Below are 13,177 nucleotides of genomic sequence, written 5' to 3' on the forward strand. Positions count from 1 at the left end.
ACGCCAAAATTGGAAATGCTTGACCCCTTTCCCCTCCGTAACGCTATTTGTATGAAAAATAAATATTTTTTTGTTTGGGTCGTAACGCTTGAGCCTACTCTCCCTCCCCCTAGAGCGTTACGTAATTTGTGGATGCCGCCTAAAGAAATTGTAATACTGGTTTCACGGGATGTCATTCATCGAATTGCTCTGATTATATTCTACACATACAAAATCTGTAATAATGTAGTACATAATTCTACTCATACAAAATCTGTTGAAGTTCTTGCTGGCATTATTCCTCTAAGAAATCGTACATGAGTTCAATTGTAAGTTTTTAATAAATTGTTTTTCAAATAATCATGCTACAATTGATCTGTAAAAATCCCTATTTGAAATTGATCCAACTGCAATGCAATGAATCTTATGAATATATTGATCATATTGTGTTAAAAGTTCTCACTTTAATAGACCTCGAGAATTCTTATATATGTATTAAACATTCTATACAAATATTTATATGAAATTTCTTATCATGTTTGATATTTGCAGTTTTGTTTTCTGATTGCTTTTTACTTTCAACTATAACATGGCGCATGAGACATGTCAATGATTGGTTCTTTGAATCGTGTGATGGCCCTTAACTATGATGACCTCACTTGAAAGATAATGGCTCCGCAATGGATCTGCTCCGCAAGAGCCTTTAATTAGGGGAACTTACGTTTTGTCGGCAGCCTCAGCAGCTGAACTTTGATGAAGGCAATTATACAGAACAATGAAGCACAACAATTAGCAGAAGACTGAACTACACTTGAGCACTCTTCATTTATTAATTATTATGCACAAAAAACTCTATTTTGTTCTCTAAATCATATATTTTTCCTCACCAAAGTCACGAGACACTTGTTCTTTTATCGGCAATGCAATTACTATTGTCGGCAACTAAATTGCTCTCTTCGGCAATCCAAAACTGTACAAAAACTAGGTTATATATTGGAAACTTTTCGTATTTGTTGACAATGCCTGAATTTAAACATCACTCATTATGTTCTACTCGTTGAAAGGGCCAATGCAGAAAAATACAGACTACACTGAGAACAGCATTGCAGTTATAAATAGAATAGCTGAGAGTCATGTTGAATACACAACGCCACTAAATTTGTGCAGACTAAGGCGCCGTCCACAAATTACGTACCGTTTTGATTCATATTACGGACACTTAAGGCCTCAGTGAAGAATAACCCAGCTTGGACCATACAAAATAAATCATTCGGTATGATTTTTTAGCGTTATCGAGCGTCGGAAGCCCTTAACTTTCGGATGGTGGGTAAAGAATACGCGTCCGCAAATTGAATAATTTTAAATAAATCAAAACGTGTGGCTTTTTCATGATTCTTATTCCGGACGCTCCCTCACTTTTGCCTCATATTCCGGACGCTTTGATTCGAATTACGGACAGCTCATGATAATCATTAATGGAACAATCAAATCATCAATTGAAATCGTTCAACCACTTAAGAAACGTCTAAGGTAGTTGGACATTATAAATTTGCAATGATATTTATGGAAAAAACCTAATAAAACGAACCTCGAAAATGAGAACTTTTGGACGGCGAAAATTGAAACATTTCGTGTGAAATGTTTCCCATACAAACGAGAGTGTCCGGAATTTGAAGCTGTCCGTAATATGAATCAAAACGGTAATGCTCTAGGGGGAGGTGGAGTAGGATCAAACGTTGCGGCTCAAACACATTTTTTTTCATACAAAGACCGTTGCGGAGGGGGAATGGTCGAACACGATTCTATTGATTTGTTCTTATTGCGTATCAATTCCACACGCGGCGATCTGGACTAAAGAAATTCATACATTTTGCCTTAAGAAAGATGGAACGATTATTGCAATACGAAAGCTTTATGTATCGTTTAAGCATCACCCCACATCAAGGTGTCGATAAACGAGGGGAGTGCGCATGAGCCTATCGATCCCAAGGTTCTTGGTTCGATTCCAAGTTCAAGCATCAAAATTATCAGATAGACGATGATACTACCATCTATCTGATAAACAACTGATACTATCAGTTCAGCCAGATGATACTATCACTTCTAGCCTATCCTGATAGTATCACTGAGAGAATGGTTTCTATCAGAGATAGAGGATAGAGTGATAGTATCCCTATGCCAAAAAATTCTCATGATGATACTATCAGTACAACATCTCTCAAATAACAATGATAGAGTTTCTATCTTTATCAATTGATATTATTATAGAATAAAAATTGTTTGACGATGGGTATAGAAAATTAACTAATTTCCATATTTAGCAATCCAATGTGGCGGCTTCAGGAGTGTAAGAATTGTTGGAAACCCATGCAATATGGGTATTTTTCGAACGGGCAGATTGAGGAGATGACGAAAATCGATGTCCAACGCCATTTTGAAATCCGAGATGGCGGCCTCCGGTCAAGGAAAATTGTTGAAAACCCATGCAATACAGGTATGTTCCGTTTTTGTCACGTTCCGATTTATTTCACAATTTATTCCATTTTTATCAACACAAAAATATTTTTTGGAATGTTCAGAGAGTAAACTAAAGACTTATTTTGAAGCAAACCATATGTTTTTCAAATGCCTCAGGGTTGAATTTTCGACATTATTGTAGAATTTATCACTTGTAACGTAGGTATTAATTCCTATACAGGTCGGACTCGATTAGAGACCTGTACCATTCAATGAGGGATGCCTTCTTCTCGACTGCTATCCAAACAGTCCCAGAATGTTCAAGCTTGACAAGGGCTGCTAGACAAGATCGATACATCTTTCTTCAGTCAAAACTTGTTCTGGCCATATCCTAGCAACAGCTAGGGATTGTAATTACAGTCATACCTCGATATAACGATTTTACCAAACCGAAGGCCGCCATCTTGGATTTCAAAATGGCATCGGACATCGATTTCCGTCATTCCCTCGTCGTGCCCGTTCCGAAAATATCCATGAGAACATACCTTGAATTATTTCTATTAGCTTTTTTCCCATTATGCGCAAGATTTTGGTTTCGGGTTTTGTATCAATGATAGGATAGATAGGGAGAGCTATAGAATTTTGCAGATAGTATATTTTTCCCCAAATATAGATGATAAAGATATGCTTGATCCATCAGTGATGAAAAAATGCTGATAGTATCTCCATCCGTCTATCAATTGGTAGAGATAATATAGTCTATCATTTTTCAAGAAGTGATAGAATCCCCATAGTGAAAGTATCAAAAGATAGACGTGATAATGGTAAATGAGAGGGATAAATTTGAAGCCTGTCCAGGTTGCCGTGAAATATATTTTTATTTTCAAATTTGGTTTTATAACGTTAATTTATGAATTTCAATCCTTATTCTTGTGGCGAATTTTCATAAGGGTTTCCTATGTTTATCAATAGTTCATTTTCCTGAGTGTAGTTTGTTTGGCCCAATGTCACCCTCTCGAATGGGTGAATTTGGGCCAATTTTACATCTCCAACTTAAAGGAAAATAATCAAATTTCAATTATTTGTTCAGAATTTGTAATGTATTCTCATATTTAGTCGAACACATCAAGTCAAATTGCGAAATATGTTCAAAAATAAATGAGAACTTACGCATTTTTGGTCAAATCTCACCCCCCAACGACGGTACTTGCACATTTGTTTTCAAATTTCTTTAAATTTGAAAGGTAAATAATTTCACCGTGAATTAAACTTTTCGCTGACACGTTGAATGGCTCGATATGGTTGTGGTCTATAAAGGTTGCTGCTCTTGAACGCTCTATCATCAAGCTATTACCGAGAGAATTAATTGAAACAATGAAAAATTCCGATTGCGATGTTCCACGATTGTTTTTGGTTCATGAATATTGTTCGATTGGCTAATTCGGATCAAAATCCAAACTTTGCTATTAAAATTTATTTGCGTTCCTATTATTCTCAGTGTGTGAGAAAATCAGAATAGGCCCTTTCCAAATAAATTCACTTATGACTTGACACAAAAACATCATCCTCTATGATTGCCTGTAGAACAACAGAAGTGTTGACAAAATATTTTAACTATTAAAAGACGAATATTTTATATGTTTCTCAGTATATTGAAAATTATACTACAATCTTCAAATAAGAAAGAATTAAAAGGCTCAATTGTTACCAATGCATGCTTTGTTGCCTAATTCCAATAAATTAATAAGTCATGTTAATTTTTTTCTGTGAATTTGAATCGTGGATAATAAATACACCGCAATTGAATATGGTTTTCTGGCAACCTGGTCCCGTAATAAAAAGTGATTGCCGAGGAAATCAAAGTGCATTAGTTTTAATTTGTGATTTAAAGCATAAAAATTAAGAATTTTGAGTGCTTTATATACAACTCAAAAGTTCAATAGTGCATAAGTGATCGGCGTGAAGCTTTTGGGAAAAAAATGGCATTGGAGCGGAGGATTGGACCTTTTAATGTGTTGAGTTTTTGTGCTCTTTTATTCGGCAGCTCACGAATAACAATAATTTTGTAAGCATTTATTTCATTTAATGATTAAACCCATGTTATATAATGTTTTTGTGAAAGATGTGATTTACATGGAAGATTATAGTTCAAGAAATATGTTGAGTACATAGAAGTTAACTCTTGTTCCGTAGATAAATTTAAACAAGGACGATAAGTTAGTGCTGCCGAAAATGCCCTCAGGGTGCCGAAGCCATCATTTACCCTATATTTATGATTTTTTTTTCAATTTTGTAACGTATTTTTGAAAAGATAAAGAGGTTTTATGCCTTTTTGAGAAAGATTTCGAAAGAAAATCACTCAAAGGGGCTTTTTCCTCTTTCAAAATTTTAAATTTAATAAACAATAACAAGGCTGATGTATGAGCTCATATCAATCCGTTTTCCTCTTATAGCTCAAATATTTCAGAAAAAATAAGCTCTGATCCCATGTCCAAAGAGGATATTAGGTAAAGAATGCATATCAATGAAAAAAATGCATTTTGGTCATATTGGCGCTTACGTCGAATATGCAAATATCCATATTTGTACAGTACTGTTACTCTACAAACACTACTGTTCCTTTACTATTTATATTCAGTAGTGTTGTTTAAAACTTCTTTTGAAATAATTGTGTTATAATCTTGTTACGTTACATAAGTCGGGTAGTGGTGCCGCCCTAGTGGACAAAATGCAAATCGTTAGCTTGGAAAACCCAAACAAAACACATAGAGGAATGCAACAGATATGTGTCTAGTCTAGCTGTAGAGCTTGTTGACTCATCGAAGTATCTACAGTTTTTTTTCTTTTTTGTTTTAATAGGGCGATAGACCTCATCAACACAGTATTGCGATATAAGGTTATCATAAAATTAATGATGATCTTATCCAGTTTTGGGTCTAGGTTTACAGTTGATATCTTGATATCTCCTCGACAATTTACAGAATATCTCAATATATGCTTTAATGACGTAAACTGATAAATTATATGATTCCAAAATACCACTTAATCATAGAAAAACTACACCCTACACCCTACAAAAACATGGAATCAACCACAAATGATTAAAAACCTAGCAAACCTAAAGAATCAGGCAACAAAAATCAACACCGTGACCGGTCAGTAGTCGTTGTCCGTCAGTAAAACCGAAACCATCGTCGGCGGTACATAATCAAAGAAGACGGTGAGACGGTGCCCTAAGGCGACTGGCGAATGACCACTTCTGAACAACTCGCCTGTAAGTGAGTCAGTGTTCTTGGAATTGGCTTCACACAGCCAACAGCGAGAGATTATGATAAGGGCATCAACGAGTAAAAAAATATGCCGCTGCTGCTGAATAGGAAGATGAGTGGTGTTTGTCGTTAGAGTGGTGGATTAGCCGCAGAGTCGTCCAGCAGAAATCTCTGTCACTCGAAATTGGATCGGGCAATCGGATTCGTGTCAAGTCGGTCTGTGAAGATGATGATGATGATGACGTGCTGGACGTGATTAGCTGTCAAGTTCAATTTACATCTTTATCTGGCCGGATGGGGACGGTGATTCGATTTTGTGGAATATGATTCTTTGTTTCTCTTCTTTTTTTATAATCCATTATAAGTAGGGGGACATGGGGCAAGAAGGACACCAGGGGCAAGAGTGCCACCTCTAATTTCACGTAGTTCAAATCAATTTTTTTATGTTTAACTCAGGATATGTATAAATTGAGTACTAATTGAGGGTTGTGTAAATATTACAGTTAAAAATGTTTAGTACAAAAAATTAGAAAAATGTCTTTAACTCACCAACGCAAAATATGCGAAATATTATAAGAATGTAAGACTGGAAAATAAGGTTTGACTCCCAATAAATACAAAACATATTGATTTTTCCGTACAGTATTGATGATTTTCAATTGTTTTATATAGCTGTGAGGATTTTTTTTTCGAAAAAGTCCTTTTGACATTAAATTTTACATATATAATAACAGTATGTCTTATGGGGCAAGAGGGACACCGCAATTTTCTTATATAAAATCAAATGAACTTTTATTTTTCTTGTTTAATATTGCATTCAATCAATGTTTCCTACTAAATAAAATCAAAATAAACCATCTTGGACATTCAAAATGGTTTCTGAAAATTTTTACTATTATTCTTACAGTCAAATAAGATGAAAACTAAATTAATTTCGTAAAATTACTTTTTAACTATAAGTCAACTTCTATCCCTCAGTTTTTATCTTTAATTACTCTACAATTTCTCCTTTAGGCGGGAAAATAATAATATACAAAAGTTGTGGCATTTTGCTCTGGTGGTATTCTTGCCCCATACGAGTGGCACTCTTGCCCCGTGCCTCGTTTAAAAACCTAATAAGAAGGGACATTTTCAAAAATCTCAAATCATCATGTGTTTCTTATATTTTTGAAATCTATCAATAACATCATTTAGAACGAGAGCTGAGCTTGCCCCTACACTGGAATAATCTTCAAAAATTGTGCTAATCAACCATGATTTGAACCTATAGATCTTAAGGTGTCCTTCTTGCCCCAGCCCCCCTATCATCTCAAACATTGCATTCTTTACTTACATCTAGGTTTATGTTAGGCAACACTGTTATTATAATTTGGTTTAAAACATGATAATTCTGATAATTAACATGAAGTGTACGATTTGCTAGATAACTTTGAATTATTCTAACAATATATGTTGAAAAAAAGTTTTTCAGTTCTACTTACTAGCCTTCATGTTAAACACAGACGAATGCTCTTACTATGTCTAGAAGATCAAGGCCAATAGAATAGCCTTCAGATTTGTTGAAACGAATCAAATTTGCTACACGTAAATGTTGATGAGTGGCCGAATGTCCATGTCGGAATCCGAACTGTTCATTGGCAAAAATTGAATTTTCGTTGATGTGGACCATCATTCTGTTGTAAATGACCTTTTCAAAAAGCTTACTAATGACGGAAAGCAAGCCGATCGGACGATAGCTCGAAGCTTCTGCAGGATTTTTGTCCGGTTTTAAAATTGATACTTCCTTAGCAGATTTCCATTTGTCAGAAGAATGCGCCAATTGAAAACATTTATTAGATATAGCAACCAAGAATTGTAAGCTACTCTATGGAAGTTTCTTGATGAGGACGGACAGAATTCCATCATCGATTTAATATTTTTTAACTTTTTAAAAATAGTTCCCATTACTTCCAAATCAGTCCCCTAGGAATTTTCTAAAACGCGCTATTGAGAGTGCTTTCAAAATCCTGAGTAACTTGATTTCCACTTGAACTTAAGAGTCCTAAATTGAATTTTGTGCGCTTTCAAACTGCATAGACAAAAAAAATTATCTGCTGCCACCAAATATTCGACACCGTGAACTGATAGCTTCAATAAAGGAGCTATACCGATCACCACTTTCCTTATCAAATAACCTCTCTCGAACCACCGTCATCGAAAAGCACGTAGGAAGCTACCACTAAGTCAATCGATCAGTAAATAACTGAACGAACGCGTGACTCAACAGCGATCTTGCACGTATGAGAGAATGAAAAGAAAGCTTCGGATCTAAATAATGATTCAACACTAGTCCCAACCACAACGCGATCGTTCGGTTAATGGGCAAACCCTACAAGCATCAGGTTGTGGCTACCGTGTAGTGTTACGCCCAAGCTATTCCCGGTGATCCACCATCCATCCATCTCATCAACACGCGCTGCACTACCTAATCATTGCCACCGACCAATAGACAGCATCTCGTTCTCTTCCTACTCATTGGTTATGCATACACACAGATCCCAATGCGGTGGAAGATAACGCTCGGTCCGGCCAAGCAACGCACAGAGGGGTAACTGGAACCAATTCATGGCCATAATTTCACATAAAAAAATTGAGATTTGAGATTTTTGCTCACTATATTTATAAAAATACCTATTTACATGCCGCACACTGAGGCAAATGGACTATCGGGATACACAGAAACCCCTTATGAAAATTCGCCACAAGAAATCGGGTTTAAATTCATCCATTCGCCTTACACAGGGCAAAATTGATTGTAATATTTATTTTTTTAGTTATGTAAAAATCTATATAAAAGTTTGATAGGGATTTGAACCGTGGTCTAGCGAGTGAGAGCTGCATTCGATACCACGCTGAAGGAAGTGTGTTAAACTTGATACATGTTTTGTGTTGCTACTCAAAATGGGTTTCTTGGTATTTCCGTCGATTGAATCTCATTACGTTTTGAGTGGAATATTATTGTAGTATGAATGTAATCGAATTCAATAACCTCCGATTCATGATATGTAGCAAAAAATTACGTTGGCCGATATTTTTATTTTTTTGCTTTATAGGCTGGTTAATCTCGAAACCAACGGATTTGCTTCCCTTCCGAAGGAAGTCGTCACTATAACTTTGTTTCACCTCATATGAAAAATTAAGCCACCCTTAGTCAGTTCCCAAGTCTGGGATGTTTGTTATGCGTTGGTATACACTCATGAGCTGCTTCCTGATGCGAACTTCTCCACCACTGCTTACAATATTTTCTCTTTAGACATTTGGACTTATAATTCTAACGTAAAGTTAACTTTCCAATATTTGAGTAACTTTTTATTTCATTGCCTAATCTCGCAGTATGGTTTGGTCAATTATCATGCTTCAATATATTACAAAAGAATATGTATATTAGGCCAAAATCTTCTAAATTCTATTCAAATTAGTTTTCAAAAAATATTTGAATTAAAAATGCGCTTGACGTTTTTGAAGGATCTGAAAAAAACGGCTAAACCTGTAAAGCACTGCTCAATTCAAAGAGTTTATCTGGTTCCAATCAGAATCTAAAAATTCAAACAAATTTGCAATTCTATCAGAAACCTTAAGCGTAAGAGTAATTCTTCTTTTTAAATACTTTTTGGTATTCCATAGTTGATGAAGTTTTCTTTGAATTCAGTAAAGGCTTAGAGTAAAACTTGAATATTATTAATAGAATACGCAGTACTACCATGAATAAAGTACATGAACATCGATTTTCATACAAAAGTGGTCCAGTTTAGGGAACTGTATGATAGCTTCTAACGTGAACTACGTCTCATAAATAACTTGAAATTTAATATATAGAAAATTATATTCAAGAGTTTGGAAGCTAATAAAATAATATTATTTTGAGAAAAATGACAAAACTTTCAATTTTTTTTCAAAATATTTTTGAAATGTGAACATTTAGCAAAAGGCATGTTTTCTGTTTGCACAATTCTAAGTATCAAAATTTTGACATGTTTGTCAAAATGAGTGTAGTTTAAGTACATATTTAAATAGAATTTGATGATTTATTTACATTTGATTTGAAGCTACAGTTAACTCTCCCTTACTCGATATTCCGTATCTCGATATCGAATTAGAGAACCATAGTAAAAGTTGGTTTTCATGGCTAACTCGATGGTCCCTTGGATCGCAGTTGCACTGGTTTCATGCTCTGTAACTCGATGGTCCCTTCAATATCTAGTTAGAGAGAGTTGACTGTATTTCCAACATGCAGTTTAAATTTTATGGACGAGAACGGTTTTCCCGGGAAACTGACTAGACTGATCAAAGCTACGATGGATAGTGTACAGTGCTGTGTGAAGATATCGGGTGCTTTATCGGACCCGTTTGAAACACGCAAAGGACTTCGACAAGGCGATGGTCTTTCCTGCCTCCTGTTCAATATTGCGCTAGAAGGTGTTATGAAACGGGCGGGATTCAACATGCGGGGCACGATCTTCAATAAATCCAGCCAGTTCATTTGTTTCGCTGACGACGTGGACATTGTCGGAAGAACGTTCCAGGTGGTTGCTGAACAGTATACCAGGCTGAAACGTGGAGCAGATCGGGTTGGATTGAAGGTAAATACGTCGAAGACGAAATATCTGATGGCTGGAGGAACCGAGCGCGATAGAGCTCGCATAGGCAGACGCGTGACGATCGACGGGGATGAGTTCGAGGTGGTGGACGAATTCGTCTACCTCGGATCATTGATAACGTCGGATAACAACTGCATTCGAAGACGTATCATCGCCGGATGTCGTGCTTACTATGGACTCCACAAGACCTTGCGGTCTGGTAAACTTCACTTCCGTACTAAGTGTACCATGTACAAGACGCTAATAAGACCGGTAGTCCTCTACGGGCATGAAACGTGGACAAAGCTCGAAGAGGACCTGCAAGCGCTAGGAGTTTCTGAACGACGTGTGCTTAGGACGATCTTCGGCGGAGTATGTGAGAACGGCGTATGGAGGAGAAGAATGAACCATGATCTTGCGCAACTCTACGGTGAACCCAGTATCACGAAAGTCGCCAAAGCTGGAAGGGTACGATGGGCGGGACACGTTGTGAGAATGCCGGACAACAATCCCACAAAAATGGTGTTCAACTCAAATCCGGCCGGTACAAGACGAAGGGGAGTGCAACGAGCTAGGTGGTTTGACCAAGTGGAGCAGGATCTTGGAAGTGTGGGGCGATCGAGGAATTGGAGGTTAGCAGCCATGGACCGAGTTAGTTGGCGTAACATTGTGGCGCAGGTCATGTCTTAAAGGACGTAGCACCAGCAAAAGTAATGTAAAGTAAGTTTAAATTTCAGGTAAATCGGCCTTATGTCCTTTATTTTGCTAGTATGGGAAAAGAACTAATTTTCGATCTACAGGAAATCTGTGCCAAATTTCGAACTTTCATTCAAAGTAGGCTAAAATCGTACGAAAATTGGTGCTTTTCCCCTAGTGTAAATACACTATTTATTATTTTTTCAGACAATGCGGCAACCAGAGAAAACTGGAAACTGTTTTGAAAAGAATCAAAAGAAGCTTTGAAAAAACGGCTTTGAAGATTTTAAAAGATTTTAAGAGATTTTAAGAGATTTTTACGAATTATTATATTTTTTCCTTTGGACGCAAAACTCACATCAAGACATTATTGGGAAGCTTGAAAACAGTCGAATTTTTCAATGTATACAGCTAACAAACGAAAATGTCACACTACTTTGAATTTGGGCACCTAATATGTTTGGACCGACCATCTCGTTCAAAACTCAAATTCAATGCGTTAGTTTGTGGAATCCCAAAACGTGCTGAATTTTGTATAAAGGGGCCTCCTTCATGACATCTGACCCGGAAAACCATTACCCGGAATGAAATTTACCGGAAGACCATTACCCGGAAAACCGTTTATGAACCATTTACCGGAAAACCATTATCCGGAAGGACCATTTACCAGAAAATTATGTCTCGACATTGTCGATTTTTTTTATTAACGTCCTTGACACCATTTTTCGGTCATTCAGGTCAATATGTTGACTTCAAAATATTTGAAATGATCACCAAAGACAGGGGAGGTTCTTCCTTCAAAATATATCAAGCTTGTGCTAAAATAAGGGCGTAAGTCGCATGATCGATTTCTCTTCATCGATCCTCTCTTCTGTGAATAAAAGTGACAAGATACGGGTTTGTCAGCATTTTTTACTTCAGGACGCTAGGCAGCGATGCAATCTTGCGTCCTGAGGTGAAAAAATGCTGACAAACCCGTATCTTGTCACATTCGTTCACAGAAGAGAGGATCGATGAAAAGAAATCGATCATGCGACTTACGTCCTTATTCGAGCACACGCTTGATATATGCATCGAAGAGGAGTTCACTTGATCATGTGAATATGTACCAACTTAAAATATTTGCTTTTCATAAATGATTCACCCTCCTTTTAAAAACAAGCTGTTCTTTCAACTTATCTCTGCAGCTTGTCTTGACTGAACTGAATATTTCTACAATTATGCAGCTTTACTTTTAGCATTCGACCTCTCTGTCCAAATTTTAATAAATAAGCAATGATTACAATTGTCAATAGATTGGTTGTGCTACTTTTCGCCGAGCATCAGTTCGGGTCTTCTGGTTTTCACCCTTCTTTATTTGGTTGGCGGTTCTTTCGTGTTCCACCGATCTCAGCATTTTTGGCAATATGTTTTGACTAAACATGACCAAATATCTTCTTCTTATGATTGCTTATTGTTCTTTCTAGTTTATCACCCTAACACTGAATTTGTGATACAGACATTCAGAGATAAAAGTAGATCTATTGAGGTTCAATATATCGGAATCTACACACACGGACGTCACAATGGCGAATTGTGTCCCGACTCTCGATCACCAAGAGGGTCATGTACAAATTACGTCACGCTCAATGGGGGGGGTGTCAAGACAAGTGTGAAAAGCCTTACAAAATTTTAGGAGGACTCATACAAAACACGTGACAAAGGGGGGGAGGGGGTAAAAAAAGTTGAAATTTAGCATGACATAATTTGTGTACCATCCCAAGGCGGTAAATAATATTTAATTGTTTTGCTTTCCTCAAATCATTAAGAAAAAAATATTGCCTGCCATGTTTCATTTTGTAGCCTTAATTTGAAAACATTATTTTCCTATCTATATCAGGTAATTCTTCACAATTTATTAAATCACAAATAAATTACATGTTCAATCAAATTTTGATATCGTAGTACTCGTTCATAGCTTAGGGCCTACACACTTAAATTATTTTACGAATTCCTGTGAAATCTCAACAGTTGAACAGTTCGGTGAAATAAATTAACGGAGTACGTTAAAGTTTTACAGTATTCGGTAAAAAATCACCGTAATCCGTAAAATTCCGACGAAAAACGGTGTTTTATTTCACTGAACTGTTCAGCTGTTGAGATTAAGGTGAAATTTACCGC

This window comes from Aedes aegypti, chromosome 3 (genome assembly GCF_002204515.2).
Source record: "Aedes aegypti strain LVP_AGWG chromosome 3, AaegL5.0 Primary Assembly, whole genome shotgun sequence".
Classification (NCBI taxonomy): Eukaryota; Metazoa; Arthropoda; class Insecta; order Diptera; family Culicidae; genus Aedes; species Aedes aegypti.